This window comes from Scylla paramamosain, unplaced genomic scaffold, assembly GCF_035594125.1.
Source record: "Scylla paramamosain isolate STU-SP2022 unplaced genomic scaffold, ASM3559412v1 Contig17, whole genome shotgun sequence".
NCBI classification, from domain to species: domain Eukaryota; kingdom Metazoa; phylum Arthropoda; class Malacostraca; order Decapoda; family Portunidae; genus Scylla; species Scylla paramamosain.
In genome coordinates this window covers 930125-955632 of record NW_026973682.1, presented here as the reverse complement: position 1 = coordinate 955632, position 25508 = coordinate 930125, and the positions used below count along the sequence as shown (strand labels likewise).

General features: G+C 40.1%; 2 long non-coding RNA genes across 2 annotated transcripts; one reads left to right on the top strand and one right to left on the bottom strand.

Moving 5' to 3' along the window:
• The first annotated feature begins 506 nt into the window (after positions 1–506).
• On the top strand, positions 507–19031 carry LOC135097306 (uncharacterized). Its single transcript, XR_010265585.1, has 4 exons — positions 507–5124; positions 6569–7625; positions 10437–10642; positions 18386–19031. It is a non-coding gene; the product is annotated as an uncharacterized LOC135097306 (long non-coding RNA).
• On the bottom strand, positions 14788–24986 carry LOC135097307 (uncharacterized). Its single transcript, XR_010265586.1, has 4 exons — positions 24827–24986; positions 19727–20266; positions 18362–18486; positions 14788–15146 (listed from the first exon to the last, which is right to left on the bottom strand). It is a non-coding gene; the product is annotated as an uncharacterized LOC135097307 (long non-coding RNA).
• Between the last annotated feature and the right edge of the window lie 522 nt (positions 24987–25508).

Genomic DNA, 25508 nt, shown 5'->3' with positions numbered 1-25508 from the left:
TTTCAGATGGAGTGGTAGGTGAATGGAATGGACTCAGTAATCAGGTTGTTGGTGTTGGTTCTTTAGGAGTTTTAAAAGATTTATGGATGGGGATGGTAGATGGAAATAGGTAGGTATATTTTGTGCAGGAACTGCCACGGGTAAGCCTTATGACTTCTGGCAGCCTTTCTGATTTCCATATGTTGTTATCCTGTGTTCCATGGAAGAGGTTGAGCCTGAGTCACAGAAGGTGCTTAACATGCTTTAAGAACAAGACTTACTGAACACATGTGAGCAGTGACAGCGGGGCTGGGACCACTTTATTGGTGGTCAAGGTGACTGTTTTGAAGGAGTGATGTCCAAACTTAATACATGGATAAGTCTTGTAACATTTTGATATCAGTCGTCTTGTATTCTAAATCTAGCAGTTAGTATTGCAGTGCCATACATTGTACATGTTCCTCCACACTCACCTCTTTTCCTGCACAGAGTAGTGATGTGTCGAGTAGGATGGTGGTTTTGAGAGAATAGTTCCGTACATCATCTGTTCTGCTGTAATAATCTGAAATACAGTAAGGTGGTGTGGACAAATGGTAACAATGAAAGTGAATGAATTTGTAAATGTTTATGGTTTCTCCAAATATTGGTGCCACAAATTCCAGTGAATTTCATGTGAAATAAATTATTGGTATGTGGACTAATAAACTGCTTTATATGAGGAGTTCTACAAAGACCAAGATTTGGAATGTGATCTTTGGAGGAAGTTGTCTGATCTTTTTTACTACTCTGGGCAAGTTTGTATGAATGAAATGAAGGAATGCTAGAGGGAGCCAGCCAGTGAGGTGGATACTTGCTCTCAGTGGGTGAGTACTGGGGGAGAGGTGACAGGGAAGGCTCTCACCACACTATATTACAACAGAACAAGTAGAGATGAATAGGCAAGATGCAAGCACGAAGGCACAGCTTCAGAGAACAATACGAGGGACCCATCAGGTCCATAAGCCTTCTGAGGGCAGCAAGGTTATGGAAAGCATCACTGCGAAGGATCTTAATGAGTAGCATGAAGTAGTTGGAGGGTAGAGGAGAGAGAGGAACAAGCCCTGGATCTTAATGGGTAGCATGAAGTAATTGCTGCTGTTGCTCTTTTGGCCAATCAAAGTGTTTCCCACCTCTGGTCTCATCTCGAGTACCAGCTCACTCCTTCCTGATTTCAGTGCTGCCAATGCCCATCTTCACTACCCATGACACAGTGCTGCTAACGGCATCCCCCCTTCGTAACGTAGTTTTAGGAACATGAGCATGTTGAAGTTGTTAACTTTCAAAATCAAATGTAGTTATTTTAATTAAAACAGTACTTTTCATTAGTGAAGAGACAGGATAAACATTGAATTTCAATTTTTTGAAGATGTTTCTAAGTTTTCTAAGATCAAGATAAAAGTAAAGGCTTGGATTTTTCTTTTTTTTACTTAAAATATCAATATTGTTATCACTACTATCAGAATTTTGGATTTATAGATTTATTGGTTATCAGTTATTGGCGATAAATTTATCACCAGTTACTGAATTATCAGTTATCACCGATAACATTATCATCATTGTTTTATTATTTATTGTGATAAATTTTTTATTATCATTGCCAGCTATGCAATTGAGTGATTGCTTTATAGGGTTTACCACTGTTTCTTTATAGCAGATATATAGTACTGTGCCTTCACTTGATGATATGGATAATGCAAACTTGAAAAGTCAGTAAACAAGTAATGTAATGAAGGTTGGGAACCAATGGTTTAGGACAAAAGAAAGAGTGAGGATTGTATGTCTCCATAGCACATACTATCACCTTTGTTATGCGCTCAGCACACAGAGATGGGTACCCTATGACACAGAAACAGTAGTCATTCCAAGGCAAATCAGCATAATACCTACTTGGCTCCAGTAGGCACAAAATGACAAAGGCACCTCCACTTTGGGGAATCCTGGGGATGGATTGGAAGGATAGGACAAGATGCAGATACGAGGTTGTGATTGGAGGAGCCCAATGGAGATGATAGGATGATAGCATAAGCAGAAGGGTTAGAGGTGAGAAAAAGGTCAAGAATGTTGGGCATATCTCTAAGACAATCAAGAATACAAGTAGAGTGTTGTACCAGTTGCTCTAGGTCATGGAGGATAGCAGAGTTAAAGGCTAGTTCACCAGGATGGTCAGTGAAGGGAGAGGAAAGGCAAAATTAGTAATGAACATTGAAGTCTCCAAGAATGGAGATCTCTACAAAAGGGAAGAGATTCAGAACGTGCTCACCTTAGAAGTTAAGTAGTCAAAGAATTTTTATAGGAAGAGGAGTTACTTGTAGGTGAGAGGTATACAGCACAGATAAATTTTGTTTTAGAGTGACTGTAGTCATAGCCAGACGGTGAAAAATCCAGAAGATTCAAGAGTGTGGGTATAAGAGCAAGTTAAGTTGTTGTACACATAGTTGCAACATCTAGCTTTGGACAGAAAATGATAGAGAAAGTAGGGGGGAACAAAGAAGGGGGTACTGTCAGTTGCCTCAGACACCTGTGTTTTTGGGAGGAAAAGATGAAGTTTAGTAGAGAGGTTGTGTTCTACAGATTGAAAAGAAGATGTAAGGCCACAAATGTTGCAGAAGTTATTGAAGAAAAAGTTGAGGGTGGTGTCAAGACACTCACCAGAAGAGCAGTCTGATCTGGGGACATTTGTCCTGGGGACTCCGAGGCTGGTGTAGGAGTCGCCATGATAATTTTGAATTTTGAGTGAAGGGTGTGCATGTATTAGGTGCATGTAGAGTTGTGTGAAAGAACAGAATTTTTAAAAGGCAGGTTGTGAAATGTTCAGTGAGGTCGCAGCTGGCTGTTCCATCTCTTTTGTCTTTCCTTTTTGGAACAGCTTTGTGGTGTGAAGGGATAGAGTAAAGATAAAAAGATTTGCCCATCTGTATACCAGGCCAAAAATGTGACACAGGATGGCCTAAACAAAGCTCCACACACTCATGCACACATCATTCACACTCTTAACCCTGTTGGTCTCTGGAAGAAAGACCAGAGTAAAAAAGATAAATGAATGAAAAGCAATAGTTGTTAGTGCGGTGATGGTCAGAAGTCAAGCTTCCTGTGCCTTGACATTTCCTTCAGTCTGGAGTTGTCTGATCTGCTCACAGTCTCCTCACAAAGTCTGGGAATAGATTGGTCCTTAGACTTGAGACTAGAGGAAAACACATAATCAGGAAAGTGAGTGCAAGAGTACACTCGGCTAATGACCTCAACTGTACAAAGATGACCAGTGTGCAGGACTCTCTTGTCATCACACAGCCTCTGCTCACACTGGCTGCCTGTGGGACTGCTGCCTCATTTACAAAGACCCACTATATTTGATTTTTGACCTCTTGTTTTGTTTTATTTTATTTATTTAATTTATTGGGTTTGTTAGTGTGTCTGTTGCTAGTAGTTCCTTTTATGGTTATTTGATTGATTTTCTTCTCCTGACCTCTGCTTTTCCTTATTATTTCATGGTTCCATTTAGATTTGCAGTTATAGGAGTATTATTTGTAACAATAATGGTGATAATAAAAATAGTTATGATAGAGAGTCCCAATTAATGACCATAACAAGCTCTCTGTTATAAATATTTCTTGCCATTAATAAAAAAAATAAAGTGTGCATTATTTTTTGTTTGTTATTCATAATTGCATTGAAACTAGGACACAAAGAATGTACACCAGCATGCACACAAATGCTCACAGTGAGTGAGTGAGTGAGTGAGTCATTCAGTCAGTCAGTGTTTGATGCAGTACCACCAAAGTGAAATATCAGCAAAATAAGTCATGTACAATAATACACAGTGCACAATAGATAATACATGCTACATAATGAGATGATACATAACACTAAATACATATAAAAATACATAATACAAAAGACAATACATAAACACTACATAATCAAATTCTTTTTTTCTTTTTTTTTATGTAGGAAGGACACTGGCCAAGGGCAACAAAAATAAGTGACACGTAGTGCATATCTACCTTCAGCTCATACAAAACAACAACACTACCAGTACAAGATACCTAATTAAATAAAGGATACACACACCGGCTCCAATAGAGGATACCTAATTAACACACCTGATCCAATAGAGGGTACCAAATTAACACACCTGGTCTAAGTCAAAGCCTTACCACACCTGTACTGTCCTCAGGTGCAGCCAGCAAGGAGGCAAGTGGCTCATTTGTCAGTTCTAACCATGAGGAGCTGGTGTGCACCTACCACGCCCACAGCCACACCAATGGAGGGCCAACGACACCCAAGTCTGGCCGGTGTGGGTGGGAGTGCAGCTGAGAGTGGTGGTGTGATGAGTGTGGAGGCTTAAGGCTTATAGGTGATGTAAGAGATTAGCTAAGATGTGGCTAGTGCAAAACAGTGTTGAGGTGGTAGGTGGTGTGGCTGGGTGGTGTTGCCAGGGTAGGGGGGGAGGGGTGATGGTGTGGCAGGGAGTGATGGCATGGTAATGGAGTGCTGTGATGGAGTGTTAAGCAAAAGTGCACTCATGTTTATTTATTGACTAAAGGTGATGCTGGGAGTGTGGGAGGAGGATCCCTTAGGGAACAGTAAGAGAGAGAGAGAGAGAGAGAGAGAGATGTAAAATAATTTGTCATTTCCTGTGATTTCTTGTGATTTATGACTGCAAAATTTACAGCTAAGAATTATAAAAAAAAGGAAAATCATGAATCTTGAGAAATGCATTGAAAAGGAAAAAAATAAAGATTACAGTTCATTGCAGTGCAGAAGTTTTGATGTACAAATATTTCTGAACATTCAACAATTCTCTTCACATATTTTCTTAATATTTTAATGTGATGACATGTGACCCTAGCTGTGGTGCCTTGAAAGCAATTAGTCAATTCATTCATTCATAAATTGCAACCCATCTTTTTATACTGTGCCACTTTTCACTATATAGAGGACAGACAGCCATCACCACCACACATCTGCTCCTTTCCCCTGCAGGTGTGGTGACAAGTAGTGAGGTCACTACTGAATCTGACACACCTGCTGAGCCTGACCTGGTGTCTTTCTGTGCTACCCTGGGCAACAACCGAGCCCTGCGAGTCCCTACCCTCTTCAAGCCAGGTCAGTCATGGTCAGGGGAAGCTCAAATATTTCAGAACAGTGCAGGGATTATCTCCAACACAAATGGAGACCTGCAAAATGTACCTGTCTCCCTCTATATACCAGACAGGCAATCCCTCATAGGGTGGCCCAGGCAAAGCACTACACTCTCATACACGCATCATTCATACTCTTAGTTCTGTCACCTCCTGGTGGTTAGCAGTCATCTCGTAGACCACTCTGCTACACCCCAGGAACTTAGGCATAGCACATCAGGTCATATACTTGGAAAATAAAGTGAAAATACTTGCTCCTGACAAGCTTACAAAACCAATAGTGCACTTGTGAACTCCTCCTAAACTAAGGAGATAAAACACTGTTATATTAGGTGCCTAAGATTGAAAAGTAGATAGACTAAAGCACTTACTGTTTTGTGCCAGTTAGTGTGGAGTTAACACTTGGAGATTGAGAAAAGTACAAGGGGAAGAGACAGTTCACTTCTTAGCCTGGTCTGAGTGTACCATTGTTTGAGGCAGGTGTTAGGCTGGCATGTATATGGATGGACAGGAGAGACAAAGCAGCAGGAATATGGCTAGATTTAAAAACCGTGAGGATTAAGATTGTTTTCAAATTGAGTGGTAATTGAATGATAATGAGGTTGTTAATGCCAAGTAAATAGTGAGTTTCAAAAGATTACACAAATTTATGAACCAGGGTGATTGATCAAAATAGGTAGGCATGTTCAGGGACTGACTGCCCTATGTAGGGCTGATGGCTTCTTGCAGCTTTTGTTGTTTTTGTGCTCTTATGTTCTTATAAGGGAATAAAGTCTTAATGAGTAATGATGGAAGAAAAAGACAAGGTTAGTCATCAGGACCAATAAACTGGCATTGGCACTGGTGGCTCTTGGTTTGCATAAGTTGTTTTACATTAATTAGTTTAATGTGACTTAAAATATAATAAATTAAGCCCTTTCACTGCATTAAGCAACAATTTGCAGCACTTAGAAGTATGTATGAAATCTTTATAAGCATGTGCAAAAAAGGAGAGCATGAAAAAGAATAGATTTTGCAATTTTTGGTGTAGTGTAGTGTAGTGTTTGGGGTAGATCAGCAACAGACATGCCAGAGTGCTGAGTGACTGAGGAAAGATTTGACAGACAGCAGGGAAAGGGTTCATTGAATTTACGTGATCTTTTCACCTCGGCACGACCCGTCGCTGTGCTTACATAAATATTAAGGAAATTTGTTTCCTCTTTTTTTCTGCATTTTTGTTGTTTCAGCTTTTACATTTAAGGTTGGGGTTAATAAACAAAGATGAACCATATGAATTAGCATTATTCAATTATAGGTTAGGTTAGGTAAGGTTATCACAGTGAAAGGGTTAAAAGAAATCCATCCATATGTTCCCTTATTTACCCATATGTTTGCACCCCAAGCTGACTAACCACCACCCTGCCCACCAGACGGGGACTACCAGACTGTGGCTGACATGGTGGGTGGCAGTCACTCCATTACAGAGTCAACTACCAGTCACGAGAAAGTTTGGACGAGGCCAGAAGTGCGTCATCCCACCGCAGGTCACGGGGACAGGAACTGCAGGCCAGGCAGGGTCACCGTCCCTCCCACGGCGACCCGGATTATAGCTATGCTCACCCTGTGAAGAAGCAGTACCTTCCCCCACCCCTCCACTGTCCTCCACTGACAGCAACAGGTGTATGAGTTAGTGATAGTGAGGTCACTGACAGACAGACTCGCCAAATTGTTCATTAGTAAAAGTTCCATGGCCACTAAGTTTGTAATCTGCTTCTGTGTTTGTATCTTTCCAGCCTTTTTATTCATTGATGTACACTTTTGCCTTTCACTGCTTCCTCCTGTAATCCATTCTATATCTTTATATATTTACATGGAAAGATATGTTTGCATTATTTGGACATTCTCTCTCTCTCTCTCTCTCTCTCTCTCTCTCTCTCTCTCTCTCTCTCTCTCTCTCTCTCTCTCTCTCTCTCTCTCTCTCTCTCTCTCTCTCTCTCTCTCTCTCTCTCTCTCTCTCTCTCTCTCTCTCTCTCTCTAATATTGAGGTTCATCTCTTGTCCATAACAAAAGGGCATTTCTGTCTGGTTCCTCAGGTTGGTTGACTAACCCTAAAGCTGCAGGGGTTTTCACACATTTCTCCATTCCATATGTCTCTACTCCTTTGTGGAAAGATGTGTGTTATTTAGGAAGCTCTCTTCTGTCCAAGTTTCTTTTCATCTTTATCATCATGTGTCAAGTCATCCAGTTCTGGCACTATCTTAGTGGCTGTTCTTTGTATTCTTTCAAATCTCTACATGAAACATCACCGAATTAATTAAGCTTAGCAGAAATTATGTAATGTGCCCTACTGATGCTGGTGTGAAGGTGAGGTGTTTGTAGTGAGCCGTGTGATGCCTTCCCCAGTGCTGAATATGGAGAGAGCAGCCAGGCGACACCATACACTGGAGTTTTCTGAGGAGGAGTGCGACCACCCCTTCATCAAGCAAGGTTAGTGTATGGGACAGCCTGTACAGTGTGGATGGATGGATGGATATTGGAATGCATGTACAGGTGGGATATACTGTATGTTCATGTGTGGTTCAAATTCACAAATAGTATTAAGAAATTGATAGATGCTCTCACACACTGGTTGGTCTACAGTATGTACAAAATATTGTCAGCTGCAAGACCTTCTTTTGTGGCCATTTCCTTACAGTTAGGGGTTGGCACCACGTACAAGTTTCTGTCCCTTGCATCTTCCTCAGTGCCTCCCGTCCTTTGTAGCTCTGCCACGTTTCCATACCTCCATTTCACTGTCTTTCCCTCCATCTTCTTCCCTTGACTGTCTTTTTTTCAAGCTCTTTCAATCAGATCCTGGTCTTCTCTTCTTACTGTATGTTCATGCATGCTTCAAAATTCACAGCATGATAGCCACAAGCATGGTAACACTAGTGGTGACTGATGCTCTCACTCCCTGATTGGTGGACAGTAATTGCAAGATATTGTTAACTGCAAGACCACAGGTGAATGAAAACAATTCAGATGAAGAGAACAAAACCATTATATTACTTACAGAGAAACTAGGAACAGACTGGCTTCTTCCTTCTTGCACCTTTCCCAAGACATGAAGGAGACAGATCAGCAAGTTCCATGAGTGTCTGTGGCTTTGAATCATTTCATTCCTCCCTGATACCTGTCTGAAGTTTTGTAGTGTCCAGGCTGCCCTCCTCTGCCTGTGCCTCTCAGTGATCGGTTAAAGATCAGGGGAATGGGGTGGCCAGTGCTCTTATGAGTCCAGCAGGCAGTTGTGATTTTTTGGTGTGTGTGACAATGCACATTTCAAATGGCCCAAGGAACAAGTCATGCAAAAACTCTAAATGATTGTTTTGATTTTTTTTTTTTAATTTCTAGTTGAAAACACTGAATTTCCTACACCATAATTAACTAAAGGAATCATTCCTTGTCCATGGCACACATGTTTGCCATGACTACAGGACACAGACACAGTGGTCCAAGACACTTGTTGCCAGCTTGTCATACCCATTGTAGTTATTTCCTGGCAGGTGTACCAAAGCTTTTGATGTGTACAGGTAGTGAGGGATTTTTTGGGAGAATGGCATCTGTGAAAGTGAGGGAGGGATGTTGTGTAGGCAGCGGTGGGCCACTCTGGTAGACACGTGTGTGTGGGTGTTTTGTTCTCACAGTCCTCCTGCTGTTATTTGAGGATGGGCATCCTCTCAATGTTTCATAACATTTAGTATGCATCCTGATGCCTTGTGCCCTCACTCTGGACTCTTCTTGTGTTAGTGTCCCCTCCCCAACACTTTGTCAGCCACTTCTGCACACATCTCCTAACACCTGTAATCCTTGCTGTTCCCTCCACTGCAGTCTGTCTTGTGTAAAGTCACAGTACTCCAGTGTGCCCTTCAGTTAATTCTTTTCTGCCATCCATTGCAAAGATAATGTAATCCATACCAGTGCACATCTGTTTAAATTATTGGAAAGAAATGAGATGATGCTTTTCAAAATGCTTTATCTTTAATTGAGAGATGAGTGTTGGTCAGTGGTTCTGGTGGATGGTCTCAACTTTGAGTGAGTTGCTGGATGCATGACACTGCTCTCAACAGTCACCAGGCTGCCACTGAGCAAACTTTTACAATTCTGTCATGAAGCACCAAACATTATTTTGGCACTTGCCATTTGTATTCCTGTATTGTTTTGATTGCAACTCCTACCCTTGTGATTTTGCCTGTGTTAAGTAGTTTTTTCTCTCTTCTTCTCTCCATTTGCATAAAGATCATATATGAATTCTAAAACATGAAAAATAACAATAATACTCATAATGCAGTGGGAAGTGGACTGGCGCTGGTCCCTGTGTTGCACCGTCACCCAGACCAGCTGTCACCTGGCAGTACAGGCAGTGCCACGTAGTTTGTCACTCAGCCTGTTATGTACTGCCCTTGGCACAGTGTGTGATATCAGACTGGCAAGTATGGGTCTTGTCACCACTCAGTGCTGCTACTGTGTCACCCCTCTCTCTGTGGTCATGGGTTTGCTGTGGGTAGTTCACTAAGTAGTGGCAGGAATTTGGAAACACTTGGTGACTACAGCTTATCTCCTATGTTTACTAAATGTGCAATATGACACTCCCATACAATATCACTATGGAACGTGTCACTTATGCTGCAGCCACTAAGAAACTGTTGCTCTGCACCACCCAAGCACACTGACTGTGGCAAGGTTAAAACTTGACAAAATGATAACTGTATTATTCCCAAACACTTATTGAAGCCACCACTGTCTGGCCTGTTTACTGACCTGTGTAGTCATTGTGTGGCCAGGACAGGCTGGCTGAAATGCTGCTGCAGTGTGATGGCATGCATTCCCCCACAGGAGCAGTGGAGCTCTCCCACCACCATATGCAAAAAAAGGATTAAAATACATAAATATTTTACACTCCATTGACTTGGCAGGAGGTGCATTAGATTTAAGCATTCAGTGCTGTTCAGGTTAGAATCCCCAGCAAAAGTTGCTTTATTTCTACCAAAAACTATTAGATAATGTAGAATACATGATTATTGTAAGTTGTATATTCAGAAACATTATAGTCAAGTAAGGGCTTCAGTAGAAATATGTAAGTTTAGCTACACTTTTCAAAACAAGACAGGCAATGAACTGACCAGTGACAGCGTCGGTCAGTGGCCGTGTTACCATGTTCTTGTTTCCTCAGCTGGCAAAACTATTATTACAGACTTAGTGAAGCAGTGTCACATGTTAGTCCCCTGCCAGGTAACCTACATTATTGCTTCCCCCCTACAGCAGGAGTGGAGCCTCTGGAGCAGCTGATGGCTGACCTGGAGCTGGAGAAGATGGTTCAGGATGCCAGCAAGACAGCTCTTTGACACTTCCAGTAGTGGTAGAATCCTCCCATCACCACCCTCACTCCTCTGCCACTGCTGACCACAACACTGAGGCTGTATTCTTCAGGACCTGATTGTTGCTTGGACTTGAGGCTTCCCTGCTTGGTAACACTACTCTTAAACACTGTGGGCTTTCACTGCAACAATCTCCAAGGTTTACAGAAATGATTAGTCAGGTTCCCCCTGGATATTTTTCTCACTAGTGGAAAATCCTTTTTTAAAGTATCATTAGAATCATGAAAATCCAATAACTTTTACTTCATCCAGTTAAGTGTTATTAAGATACAACACCAAAGTGTTTGAGAATACAGAGCCACAGTTGGCTTAATGCTTTGATCTGTGGCTGAGTGTGTGAACTGGTGTCCTGAGTTCTGCATCAGGCTGTTGGTGGTTCACAGAGAGGTGGCAGCTGCTGGGTGATGAAGGTTGAGGCTTCCAGCCATGCATACACCCCTCAGCTTCATGCAGGGAGGTGCACTATGGTGTTCTTGTCAAGCTTGCTTACACAAGTTGCTGTTGTTGTGTCCACACTTGCCTCATACAAGTAATAAGTGATTCTCAGTGAGTGTTGTGTTGTGGTGGTGCAAGATGCTGCTGAGGCTGGAGTTTTGTCCCATTGTGTTGTTGGTTGGTTAACTTCCAAAGTAGAGCACTTTCTGACTCTCTTCCCTTTTGCAGAGACCTGCATTCTCGGAGTCTTCAGTGTTCACCACCAGCTTTGGCTTTCCTCTCCCTTCACTGACCATCCTGGCAAACTGGCCTTTAATTAACTTTGATATCCTCCATGACCAAGAGCAGTCGGTGCAACACCCTTCTTGTATTCCTGACCATCTTGGAGATACGCCCAACATTCTTGACCTCTAATCCTTATGCTGTCACCTTATTTTCTCTATTGGGCTCCTCTGATCACAATCTCATATCTGTATCTTGTCCTGTCACTCCACTCCCTCCTTAGGATCCCCCTAAGTGAAAGTGGCTCTGGCATTTTGCCTCTGCTAATCAGAGGGAGCTGAGGAGCTATTACCATCCCTGTGTGCTGAGCACATAACAGAGGTGATAGTGTCTGGCATGGAGGCGAACATTCCTCACTCTTTTTCTTGACCTAAACCTTCCAAACCTTGGTTTAACACAGCTTGTTCTTGTGCTATACATGATAGAGAGGTGGCTCACAAAAGGTACTTGAGCCTTCCATCACCAGAATCTCATGCACTTTATATTTCTGCCCTGAACCATACCAACTCTGTTCTTCAAAAATCAAAATCTTTAAAGATCTAACTCCCTTCATGACTTCTTGCATCTAGCCAAAAAACTTCTCTAATAACTTTGCTTCTTCATCTTTCCCTCCTTCATTTCAACCTGATGGCATCACTGCCATCTCATCTATTTCTAAAGCTGACCATTTGCTCAAATCTTTGCTAAAAACTCTACCTTGGATGATTCAGGCCTTGTTCCTCCCTCTCTTCAACCTTCTGATTACTTCATGCTACTTATTAAAATCCTTCGCAGTGATATTTTCCATGCCCTCACTGGCCTAAACCCTCGGTAGGCTTATGGACCTGATGGGGTCCTTACTTTTGTTCTTCAAAACTGTACCTCCATGTTTGCACCTTACCTAGTCAAAGTCTTTCAGCTCTGTCTGTCAACATCTACCTTTTCTTCTTGCTGGAAGTTTACCTACATTCAGCCTGTTCCCTAAAAAGAGTGACCATTCTAATCCTGCAAACTACCATTCTATTGCTTTAATTTCCTGCCTATCTAAAGTTTTTTAATCTATCCTCAACAGGAAGATTCTTAAACGTCTATCACTTCACAACCTTCTATCTGATCACCAGTATGGGTTCCATCAAGGCTGCTCTGCTGGTGATCTTCTCCCTTTCCTTACTGAATCTTGGTCATCCTCTTTAAAGAATTTTGGTGAAACTTTTGCTGTTGCCTTAGACATATCAAAAGCTTTTGATCAAGTCTGGCACAAAGCTTTGATTTCCAAACTACCTTCCTACAGCTTCTATCCTCTGTAACTTCATCCCAAGTTTCTTTTCTGACTTTTCTATTGCTCCTTTGGTAGAGGGTCACTGTTGTTCTAAATCTATTAACAGAGGTGTTCCTCAGGGTTCTGTCCTGTCACCCACTCTTTTCCTATTATCCATCAATGATCTAAATCAAACTTCTTGTCCTCTCCACTCCTGAGCTGATGATACCACCCTGCACTTTTGGACATCTTTTCATAGACATCCAACCCTTCAGGAAGTAAACACTTCACACTGGGAAGCTAGAGACTATCTGACTTCTGATTTTTCAAAAATTTTTCTGATTGGGGCAGAGCAAACTTGGTATTGTTCAATGCCTCAAAAACTTAATTCCTCCAACTGTCAACTCAACACAGCCTTCCAGACAACTATCTCCTCTTCTTCAGTGACACTCAACTGTCCCCCCCTTCTACACTGAACATCCTCAGTCTGTCCTTTACTTATAATCTAAACTGGAAACTTCACATCTCATCTCTAGCTAGGACAGCTTCTATGAATCTAGCCATTCTGAGACATCTCTGCCAGTTTCTCTCACCCCCCAGCTGCTAACTCTGTACTGGGCCTTTATCCGTCAATGTATGTAGTATGCTTCACATTACTGGGGGGGGGGGGTTCCACTCATACCACTATTTTAGACGGTGGAATCAAAAGTTTTTTGTGTTATCAATTTTTCTCTTACTGACTGTCTTCAGCCTCTTTTTCATCACCACAATGTTGCATCTCTTGCTATCTTTTACTGCTGTTTTCATGCTAACTGCTCTTCTAATCTTGCGAACTGCATGCCTCCCCTCCTCTTGCCCCTCCTCCTGCAACCTTGCAGCACAAGACTTTCTTCTTTCTTTCATCCCTATTCTGTCCATCTCTCTAATGCAAGAGTTAACCAGTATTCTCAATCATTCATTCGCTTTTCTGGTAAACTCTAGAACTTCCTGCTTGCTTCTGTATTTCCTCCTTTCTGTGACTTCAACTCTTTCAAGCAGGAGGTTTTAAGACACCTATCCTTCAAATTTCAATGATTCTCTTGACATCTCTTTCAGGACTGACCCCTCAGTGGGATCTTTTTTCCTCTTGTTTCCCTTGGCCAGTGAGCCTTAAAAAAAAAAAAGTCATGTGTACAGTCCTTGCCTTACACCTCTTCTTGTATTCTATTCTAGGAGTTATGAAGCAGTCCTAGCAAGTCTTAGTTATGAAATATGTCATAGCTAGGACAGAATGGAGCATTCTTGTCTTAAATCCACATGGGATGGTAAGACTGAGTCCACCCTGTCTTAGCAGCTTATGACAGATGCTCCTGCTACCAAGATGGCCACCCACAACCACCCCAGCTTAGGAATTATTTACCCAGATAGGATATATTGTATGAATTTATGACACAGAACTCATCAAAAGATACCATGTAGATCATGCAGGTATTCTCTCTGTCACCGATCTAGTAAGAGAAGCCTTATAGAGTGACACAGAAATGTCACCGATCTAGTAAGAGAAGCCTTATAGAGTGACACAGAAAGGAGCAACCCACTTACCTCTGAAATGAAGGTGAACATAACACTTACATATCTTTCTGCTAGGAAGATACAGGTGTGCAGCAGTGATGGCCTTGGGGATTGTTGACAGAGCCAGCCTTGCCACCAAACCACTTGAAAACTGTGTTTACATTGAGGCACTGCTACGGGATCATGTTTGCCACATTTCACACGTCTCAAAGACTGAATTACATTGAGGCACTCCTACGGGATCATGTTTGCCACATTTCACACATCTCAAAGACTGAATTACATTGAGGCACTCCTACGGGATCATGTTTACCACATTTCACACATCTCAAAGACTGAATTACTATTTTACCCACTATTCAGTGTCTCTTCCTCCAATACAGAAAAACACAGGAAATATTTATAGAAGCTGTTAATTAGCAGTACTAAATGGCAGGTTTTGCTTCATCTTTTAGTATTTGAAATGAAGTAGCACTACACATAGCAGACGGTGATGATTGACAGTGTGTCAAGTTACATGTCTTGCTATCCTGCTGTGTCCTTTTTCCTCATTTGCTCCTTGGACCTTTCCACTATACCCAAGGTGGTGTCAAGATACACTTTTGGAATCAGTATTTTAAATACCTGAGAGATGTATTCCTCAAAAAATAAGCCAAAGTAGCCTTCTGCTGCAGTTTTGCTGGGCAGCTGAAGTAACAGCATACAAATGAGGGTTAAACAAATTGTCCACTAATAATGTACTGCACAAATAAGGCATTTAATTATCATATTAATCAACTGTAATACAAACCATTGAAAAGTATGGCTCATATGCTAAATGTACATACAATGTTCATAGGTATGTACAGGAGAACAAAACTGAATACATGTTAACATGAATGAGTGGCAACAGTTATTCACCAATGGGTGATGTCATCTGTAAGATGCATGAGTTCAGAAACTAATGCCCACTGCTAAAACTTCACATAATGCACCCACAGCACCAATGAATCCAGAGGCCCCAGCAACACCAGCAGATGAGGGCTGGATGACTGTAACACCACTGCTGGTGGGTGGATGGCTATGGTCCTCACAGAGGGCCAGACTCTCCTGGAAAGAGGGAAAAAAAAGAAATACAGGGAGGGCTTTTTTTTTTTTTTATGTAGGAGGGACACCACGGAAAAAAAATAATGATAAAAAAAACAAAAACAAACAAACTGAGATGCCAAAAAAAACAAAAACAAACAAACTGAGATGCCAATCCCTGAACAAGGTCCGAAGTAGTAGTCAAAAAATTGAAGCACAAGCATGTTAAAACCTCCCTCTTGAAGGAATTCAAGTCACAGGAAGGTGGAAATACAGAAGCAGGCAGGGAGTTCCAGATTTTACCAAAGAAAGTGATGAATGATTGAGAATACTGATTAACTCCTGCATTAGAGAGATGGACAGAATAGGAGAGAGAGAAAGAAGAAAGTTTTGTGCAGTGAGGCCGTGGGAGGAGGGGAAGGCATGCAGTTGGCAAGATCAGAAAAGCAGTTAGCATGAAAACAGTGGTAGAAGACAGCTAGAGATGTAACACTGTGGCAACGAGAAAAGAGGCTGAAGACAGTCAGTTAGAGGAGAGGAGTTGATGAGATGAAAAGCTTTTGATTCCACCCTGTCTAGAAGAGCAGTATGAGTGGAACCACCCTAGTCATGTGAAGCATACTCCATACATGGATGGATAAGGCCCCAGTACAGAGTTAGCAGCTGGAAGGGTGAGAAAACTAGTGATGTCTCAGAACACCCAACTTCATAGCTGTTTTAGCTAGAGATGAGATGTGAAGTTTTCAGTTTAGATTGTAACTAAAAGACAGGATGTTCAGTGTAGAAGAGAGGGACAGTTGAGTGTCACTGAAGAAGAGGGGATAGTTGTCTGGAAGGTTGTTTTAAATTGATAGATGGAGGAATTAAGTTTTTGAGGTACTGAACAATACCAAGTTTGTTCTGCCCCAATCAGAAATTTTGGAGATATTAGAAGTCAGGCGCTCTGTGGCTTCCCTGTGTGAACTGAAGGGTTGGATGTCTAGAGACATGGAAAAGTGCAGGGTGGTATCATCAGCTTAGGAGTGGATAGGACAAGAAGTTTGGTTTAGAAGATTATAGATGAATAATAGGAAGAGAGTGGGTGACAGGACAGAACCATGAGGAACACCATTACTAATAGATTTAGAAGAACAGTGACCGTCTACCACAGCAGCAATAGAACGGTCAGAAAGGAAACTTGAGATGAAGTTACAGAGAGAAGAATAGAAGCCATAGGAGGGTAGTTTGGAAATCAAAGCTTTGTGCCAGACTCTATCAAAAGCTTTCGATATGTCCAAGGCAACAACAAAAGTTTCACCAAAATCTCTAAAAGAGATGACCAAGACTCAGTAAGGAAAGCCAAAGTATCACCAGTATAGCAGCCTTGACAGAACCCATACTGGTGATCAGATAGAAGGTTGTGAAGTGATAAATGTTTAAGAATCTTCCTGTTGAGGATAGATTCAAAAACTTTAGATAGGCAGGAAATTAAAGCAATAGGACGGTAGTTTGAGGGATTAAAATGGTCACCCTTTTTAGGAACTTTTTAGGAATGTAGGCAAACTTCCAACAAGAAGGAAGGTAGATGTTGACAGAGTTGAAAGAGTTTGACTAAACAAGAGCAAGCACAGAGGTGCAGTTTCAGAGAACAATAGGAGGGACTCGTATAAGGTCCATAAGCCTTCTGAGGGTTATGCCAGTGAAGGCATGAAGTAGTCAGAGGGTGGAAGAGAGGAAGGAACAAGGCCTACAGTAGTGCTTTTAACAAAGGTGAAGAGTTCAGCTTTAGAGATGGATGTGATAGTAGTGCCATCTGACTGAAATAAAGGAGGTAAAAAAGAAGAAAAGTTATTGGAGATATCTTTGACTAGATGTGAGAAGTCACGAGGGGAGTTAGATCTTGAAAGACTGACACTTTCTATAAATGAAGAAGTTTTTGGCTAGTCAGAGAATACACTTGGCATGGTTTTTAGCAGAAATATAAAGCACACAAAATTTTGGTGATGGAAGGCTCGAGTAATTTTTGTGGGCCACCTCTCTATCATGTATTGCACAAGAACAAGCTGTGTTAAACCAAGGTTTGGAAGGTTTAGGTCAAGAAAAACAGTGAGGAACGTACGCCTCCATACCAGACACTATCACCTCTGTCATGCAATCAACACACAGACACAGGTCTCTGACAAGGAAGCAGTGGTCATTCCAAGGAAAATCAACAAAATACCTCCTTAGGTCCCCCCAACTAGCCGAGACAAAATGCCAGAGGCACCTACACTTATGGGTATCCTGAGGAGAGACTGGAGCAATAGAACAAGATACAGATATGAGATTGTGATTGGAGGACTCCAACGGAGAAGAGAGGGTGACAGCATAAGCAGAAGGATTAGAGGTTAGGAAAAGGTCAAGAATGTTAGGCATATCTCCAAGATGGTAAGGAACACAAGTAGGGTGTTGTACCAATTGCTCTAGGTTGTGGAGGATAGCAAAGTTGAAGGCTAGTTCACCAGGATGGTCAGTGAAGGGAGAGGAAAGTCAAAGCTGGTGGTGAACATTGAAGTCTCCAAGAATGGAGATCTCTGCAAAAGGGAAGAGAGACAGAATGTGCTCCACTTTGGAAGCTAAGTAGTCAAAAAATTTCTTATAGTCAGAGGAATTAGGTGAGAGGTATACAGTACAGATAAATTTAGAGAGTGACTCTGTAGCCAGATGGTGGAAAACTCAGAAGATTCAAGAGCATGGGCATGAGAGCAGGATAAGTCGTTGCGCACATAGACACAACATTCAGCTTTGGACTGAATATGGAGACGGAAAGTAGGAGGGAACAGAAATTGGGTTACTGTCAGTTACCTCAGTGAGGAAAAGATGATGAGGTTTAGTAGAGGAGAGGTGGTATTCTACTGATTGAAAATTAGATCTAGGACCACAAATGTTACAGAAGTTAATGAAGAAAAAATAAATAAATAAATAAAAATAATATTATATATATATATATATATATATATATATATATATATATATATATATATATATATATATATATATATATATATATATATATATATAAGCAGTCAATTTCTTCATGTTTATGTCTGTTACATATCTAAACTCAGGAATCTGAGTGGTTGTTCTGTTGCCCTGCTGGCCCCATGAAAGCTGATGCTTTACCATATTTGGTTGTTGTGATTTTTACACTACTGTACTTTAAGTTAAAAATGGTAATAATTTCCAAAATGTAATTTTTTTTTTTTTTGTTCTTTACTTACATAATGTGTCTCCCTCCCTGTCAGGGACTGGCAGTTCTGCAAATGCTGTTAGTGACAGCATCCGTAGGACAACAGTGTAGGTGGTGTCCTCTGGAGGTCCTTCACCTGCATGGAGCTAAGTCCACCTGTTGTAATACTTGAATGCGTAAGTGCTCATCTTGAAGATTTTAATCACTGCAGTGGTCACCATCTCAGACCTGACTGCCACAGGTACTTACTGTACACACTGCTATCTATAATCCAGTGCTTAGCAGGTTCTTGGTTATGGTTATCAACTATCTGGATAAATTTTACACAGCACCAACATTAAATTACAACATGTACACAATAGCAAACTTTGGAGTTGTTTTAAGCATTGCTACCATCAGTCCAACCTAGCTAACCAACCTAACAACCTACCCTAACCTAACTCTTCCTCAACAATGTAGAACATATATTTAACCTCAACAGTGTAGAACATGTTTAAAATAATTTTTTTTTCTAGAAGTTTGGGTCCCAAAGGGTGAGCAGAAAGAAACAATTTTTATCTCCCATTATGCAACAAAGTCATTTAGGGAATTTGGTCATATTACTTAAAGCAGTGTCCAAAACATTAGTTAACTAAATTCCATATGCAGTTTACAGTTTGGTCAAGATAAAATAATAAGCAAATATGCTGCTAGTGGGCAAATTTTTACTCTCACCAGTTTTCTAATGTGGATGAAACTATTTATTTCTCGTATTTTTTTGCCTGTTTTGAATCAATATGGTTCTTGTTTTTATGGAAATCATGAGCCATTACTTTTTACTCCCTGACCCACCATCCCCTCAGAAACTAATTATTTGCAGTAAACAAAAGCAGTTAATACAAAACAGACCGATATGTACAAGAAAAAGGTAGATTGGCCCTCACAAATAAGCAGCCACTCACTGTGGCCACCAGCCAGCTGTCACACACCACCACCTAATCCAACCAAGTTAACCAAACTAACCTATGTAATCTAACAGAACGAAATAACATAACCTAACCAAACAAACCTAAACTAACTTGCCTCCCAAAAATAGATGTTTAAAAATTGCCATCAGCATTATAAATAATTTGCAGTGGGTAAATATGGGTTTAAATTACTCAATGACAATCTCTATCTGATGAGAAAAGTAAGAAAAGCCATGTTGAGACTGGTGAAAGAGTGAAAGAATTCCCTACTGTGTGGCCTGGAACCATAAGCCATAACTTCACTCACTGGCAGGAGCACTCACACCTGTTTGGTTATATCACAGCAATTCCATCCCTATAGCTCTCTAGGCCCCTGATGTGTCAACCACACCATGCTAGGTTCGCAACTATGCTAACAAGAGTGTGATAGGCAAAGCTGATGAACTCACTAGTGCCTGTAGCATGATGATGTTCTGCAACAGCCTTGCTCTTCACGTGGCTCCGTAGGTCCTTAAACTTCCTCAGAGCTACCCACTCGGCTGACTGCGTTCACACGTGCAGCCACCTCCTCCCAAGTCTTGTTCTTTTCTGTGGTGATTCTATTGTCCAGCCTTTCCAGAATCACTGCAGCCTGATTTTACACCTCCTCCACCAAGGCTAAGGTCTCGGTGTCAGTGAACCAAGGTCTTATTTTCTTAGGAGGTTTGCTGGCCATGACTGGAATACTATGATTGGTGGCTGTGGGCACATAACAGTTTGTAAACAATGTCTTATGGCATTCTTGGTGATAACACAAAGCCTTCCTGTGATTGGCTGCCTTGTGTGTTACGTTGAATCAGTGACATATCGCCTCCGGCAGCCAATGAGCACTCTTAGATGCATCCTGATGCTTCCTCCTCTGGGCAGCAATGACTGCTGCCACTGCTGCTGCTTGATCAAGGAGTGAGGATCCACACTTCCAGATTCTAACAATGCAACACCAGACATCCCTGTAAAGGATTGACATTGATGATTGACAAAATTTAAAACCCTTTGAGGGAATGAAATGCAATAAAACTCAAGTGAAGACATGATCATCTTTATATTTGACCTTATAACTCTCCTTAACAAATGTTCCTTTGTCAAAACCTTAAATTACTGAAAGACATGTGATGGGAATATAGAAAAATGGGTATGTAAAATCTTTAGGAAGTAAAAAAAACTTCATATGAAAGAACAAGATCTTCCAAATGAATTTATCTGAGTATGTTATGTTAACTTATGAAGTAATAATAATAATAATAATAATAATAACTATTCTCATTAAAAAAGTTATTGAAAACCCCAATACCTAAATCCCAATACCTAACATTACAGCACTTAAAGGATACATCAATACTTATACTACGATTGCAATGATGCTAATAACATACTGTACACCATGTTACAAGTGCAGATTGCTCCTTAAGAAATTAGAAAAACTATTGGGCTGTTTTGCACACTATTTACCTAAACATGTGTAGCACCATCCTCAAAAACAAAGATAATTTCTTCATCACACCTGAACTTGTACTTTGCATGAACAAAACATATTTGAATTGTGTTGATCTATTTATGTAATAATTTGCTATATACATATTATGTAACCTAACAATTTCCACATCCATACATTCTAAAAGAACATGAAATTCTCCTACTACCTCAGCATTACACTTGTTATATACCCTATCTTCTCTACTGATACCTTGATACCTACCAACATTTACAGGAAGTCCATTATTACAAGTTTTAAATTTAGTCACTAATAATCTGTCACCCTTTGTTAACTTTTCTAAATATTGTTCTCTGCCAAAATCTGTCTTAAACACCCTATAATTACTACTTAATGATTTTGTTTCAAAATTATGATGCCAAGTTACAAGCCACTGATCTTTCAATCTCTGTTCCACAGCTTTCTTCAACCATCTTGAATTAGGAACATCTTGCAACAACCACATACCAAACATTCCACAGTCATTACAAATATTCTTTATACAAGCTAACCATGGAGAAGTATAAAGCCCTAACCTATCCAGCTGCAATAGACATTGGTACATTACATAACACAATTTAGTATTTTTACCTGAAATTAGCCTAGACCAATAACCTATCATTTTTTCTTTATATAAATATCAAGTGGAAATACACCCAGTTCACCATACACCATGTCATTACAAGTATTCTTATGAACACCCAAAACCTGTTTTAGAAATTTCATGTACATATACTCTAACTCCCTAGCAATATGGTAACCCCAAATTTCAGATGCATAAGTCAATATAGGTAACACCGTGGCGGTAAATAATTCGAGTTGTATATCCACTGGCAAGTCAAACTTCCTACACTTACTTATTTATTAATGAGTACATTGCTCCTGTGGCTGTCTCTTTTAGCTCCAGCTCACCTTTGTGAAACCTCCAATTATAATTTAATAACACTCCAATATACTTATACTCTGTCACTACTTCATTGTTTTTACCACCAAATTCCAATTCATAGATAAATTTTCTCTTCCCTACTTTTGTTTTGTTACAATTTAGCTTCAATTTCCATTCATTACAATATAAATTCAGAGCAACCAGTGCCTGCTTCATTCCATCCTCACTGTCACACAAAATAACTGTATCATCTGCATACATAATAACAAATAGTTTAAGGTACATGTTTAAGAAATCATCACCAAAATTTACATAACTGCAATTATATTCAATTAATTTACTTTCAATATCATTCAAATAAAAAGCTAAAAGCACTGGTGATAAATTTTCCCCCTGTCTTAACCCTACATTGCAAACAAAGGTGTCCGAAATCTCCTGGTTAAGCATGACACATGATTTGATATTATCATACATATTTTTTATTACATTTAGAATTTTCCCTTGCACCTTTTCCTTCACAAGCTTACACCATAAACCTTCACGCCATACCATATCAAAGGATTTCTTGTGATCAACAAATAAACAAAATAGCTTTCTCTTTTTCCAGTTAAATAATCAATTACACATTTCAACAAAAATATATGATCCAGAGTGGAATATCGATGTCTAAAGCCCGCTCGTGTTTCATTAATGATAGATAAGGTGTTTGAATAATCATAAGTCTTTCATTAAGTATGGAGGTGAAGAGCTTCCCCATGCAGCTAAGTAAGGTGATGCCCCTGTAATTACTAACATCCTGGATGTCTCCCTTGTTTTTATAGAGTGGCACTATTGTACCCTGTTTACAACAGGAAGTGTACTTTGTATCTTACATTTAATTCTTGCATGTAGTCCACAGTGTACATCAGTGTGTGTGTATTAACCTAGCCGTATTGTACAGGGCACGAGCCAAAGCTCATTTTGTCCTGTCTCCATAACCATATTTATCTGGTTTGTCTTTAAACACTGTTAACCACAACTACTTTTTCCTTCAAATCATTCCAGATTTCAATAGTTCTATATGGGAAGCTGTATTTCTTGACGTTGCTTGAACATACACTCCTTTATTTTCTTCCCATGCCTCCTTGTCTGTCTCTCTCCCTGCTCCATCTGTGGTGCCAAGTCATTTCTGTCTGTTCTTTCTGTATTGTTTACTATTACTAATTTGTACATTGTTATCAGGTCTCCTCTTTCTCTTCTCCCTTGTAGTGTTGGTAATCCCATCTCTTCAAGTCTTTCTTCATAGCTTAAGTCTTTTAATTCTGGTACCATCTTTGTCGCTATCCTCTGTATTCTTTCCAGTCTCCGTATGTCTTTTTTTCTACGTGGAGCTCAAACTACTGCTGCATGTTCAATTTAGGATGTATCATGCTTATTATAACTTGCTTCATAATTTCTTTATCTAAATAGTTAAACACCACCCTAATGTCTATCAACAAGCTGTATATAGAGCTAAATATTCTGATTATGTGCCTTTCAGGTGATAGTGTGTCCTGAATCATTACTCAAAAATCTTTTTCCTCATTACTTTTTGTTATTATTTCTCCTCCCATTTTGTAATTCCATGGTCTCTTTTTACTTTTTCTATTTCCATCATGTGGCATTTTCTGGCATTAAATTCTAGTTTCCATCTTTGGCTCCATGCATGTATCTTGCCAATATCCTTTTGTAATTCCTTGCTGTCAGTTTCATTCTTTATTTTCATTATTTTTGCATCATCAGCAAAAAGATTTATATAACTATATAGATGCCCTGTCATATCATCTACATATATCTGAAACATAATAGGTGCCAACAAAGACCCTTGCGGTACCCCACTTGTCACTTTCTGCTAACTTGAATTAGCATCTCTAATTACTGTTCTCACTTCCCTCCCTTGTAAATAATCCTCCATCCATCTCAATGTTGCTCCCTTTAGTCCTTCTCCATTCTCTAGCTTCCACATGAGACTTTTAAGGGGAACTTTATCAGATGCTTTTTAGAGATCCTGGTGTACCGGATCAACCGATCTCTCACTTCCCTCCCTTGTAAATAGTCCTCCATCCATTTCAATGTTGCTCCCTTTAGCCCCCCTCCATTCTCTGGCTTCCACATACGACTTTTGTGGGGAGCTTTATCGGATGCTTTTTTGAGATTCAGGTATACCACATCAACCCATCCGTCCCTCTCTTGCACTCCATCTATTACTCTCATGTAGAAGCTCAGTAGATTTGTGACACTGGATCTTCCTTTCCTGAATCCAAATTGCTTTTCTGTAATAATCTTTTCATCTTCTCAATACTGCACCCATCTGTCTTTAATTACTATTTCACAAAGCTTGCTTACAATACTTGTTAGTAACACTGATCCATAATTTAATGTTTCCATTTTATTTCTCCCTTTGTGTATTGGCACTACATTAGCTCTTTTCCATTGCCTTGGTTCCTGAGGCATTACTAGTGTTGTGATTAACAAGTAGTTTATCCACATGAAGATTTGTATGTTCAAGTATAAGAACTGGACATGGAGATGAGTACAGCAAATGTTGGAGTTGCAAGGGATGTGCGTTCTGGAAGGTTCTTTGCAACTCGTTTTGCTCAAAACTCATCATAATTTTTTGGTAACATTAAAAAAAATTGCATATTCCACAATGTAACGCCACACCAGATCTTGTCGTACTGCTGGCGGAGGTAGAAGGGAGTGGGCCCATATTCTTCATTGAGATATGCAATGTGTCACAGTTAAGACGGATGTGTATCACAACTTTGAACACTTTTCATAATACATTTATCAGAAGTCTGTCATAAGTGTCTTGCCAGATGTAGCGCCTACTTATTTTAAAATACTACATGACAAAATATAAGGTGTTATTTGCAACATTTTATACCGTATTTGATGGCTCATAAGACGCACCTTTTCTCCCCTCCCCTAAAAAAAAAAGTGTCATGAAATGAGCCTGCGTCCTATGAGGCCAAGGTTCAGCACTGAGGCAGTGGTTGGTGGTAAGACTATGGCAACAGAGGCTCTGAAATCAAACCCCAGAAATCTTCGCACTGTAAACAAAGTGATGATTTATACTACACCACAAAACAAGTCTTTCTTTCAAGGTAACAATATATATTAGGTCATACTTACCGGTAATTTACACAGAATGACGCCAGTCAGGAAGGATTTGCCCAAGTGACCATGCACACGCATTGCATGTACCAAAACAAACACGTGGTCGGTTACGCGCCTAACCCGGTGACACGGGCAAGCTTCACTGCGTTCTTAATACTGTGATGCCGTTACTCCTTGAGGTAAGACGCACTTTCATACAATTAAAATTACACCTATCTTTTGACATTCTTATGAACAAACTTTATTAACCCCGTAGTCTCTCACAGTCGCTGCCGACGCCATATGCCAGGTACATGTTTACACCTCACAAGAGGATTAGTAAGTAGGCTACTAGCAAATATTAAAGTTTTTAGATGCAAAATATTGGGATCTAATAATGATCTAAATGCATGTGAGAGTCTTCAAATGTCAGGTGAAATACTGCACTTCATATTCAGAGCTTAAGTCCGCTCATTTATTTATTTATTTTTATTTATTTATTTATTAATATTTAATTATTTATTTATTTACTTTTTTTTTATTTCAATGTCTGGCAAAACTGGATGCGTCTTATGAGCCCATGCGTCTTATGAGCCATCAAATACGATGTTTTACAAATAATTCCTGTGCTTATGTGTGTTTGGAGAAAAGGTACAGTGGATAAAACAGTGATTCATTCATTGAAATGTTATATTAAGTGCAATTCCATTAAAGCGCC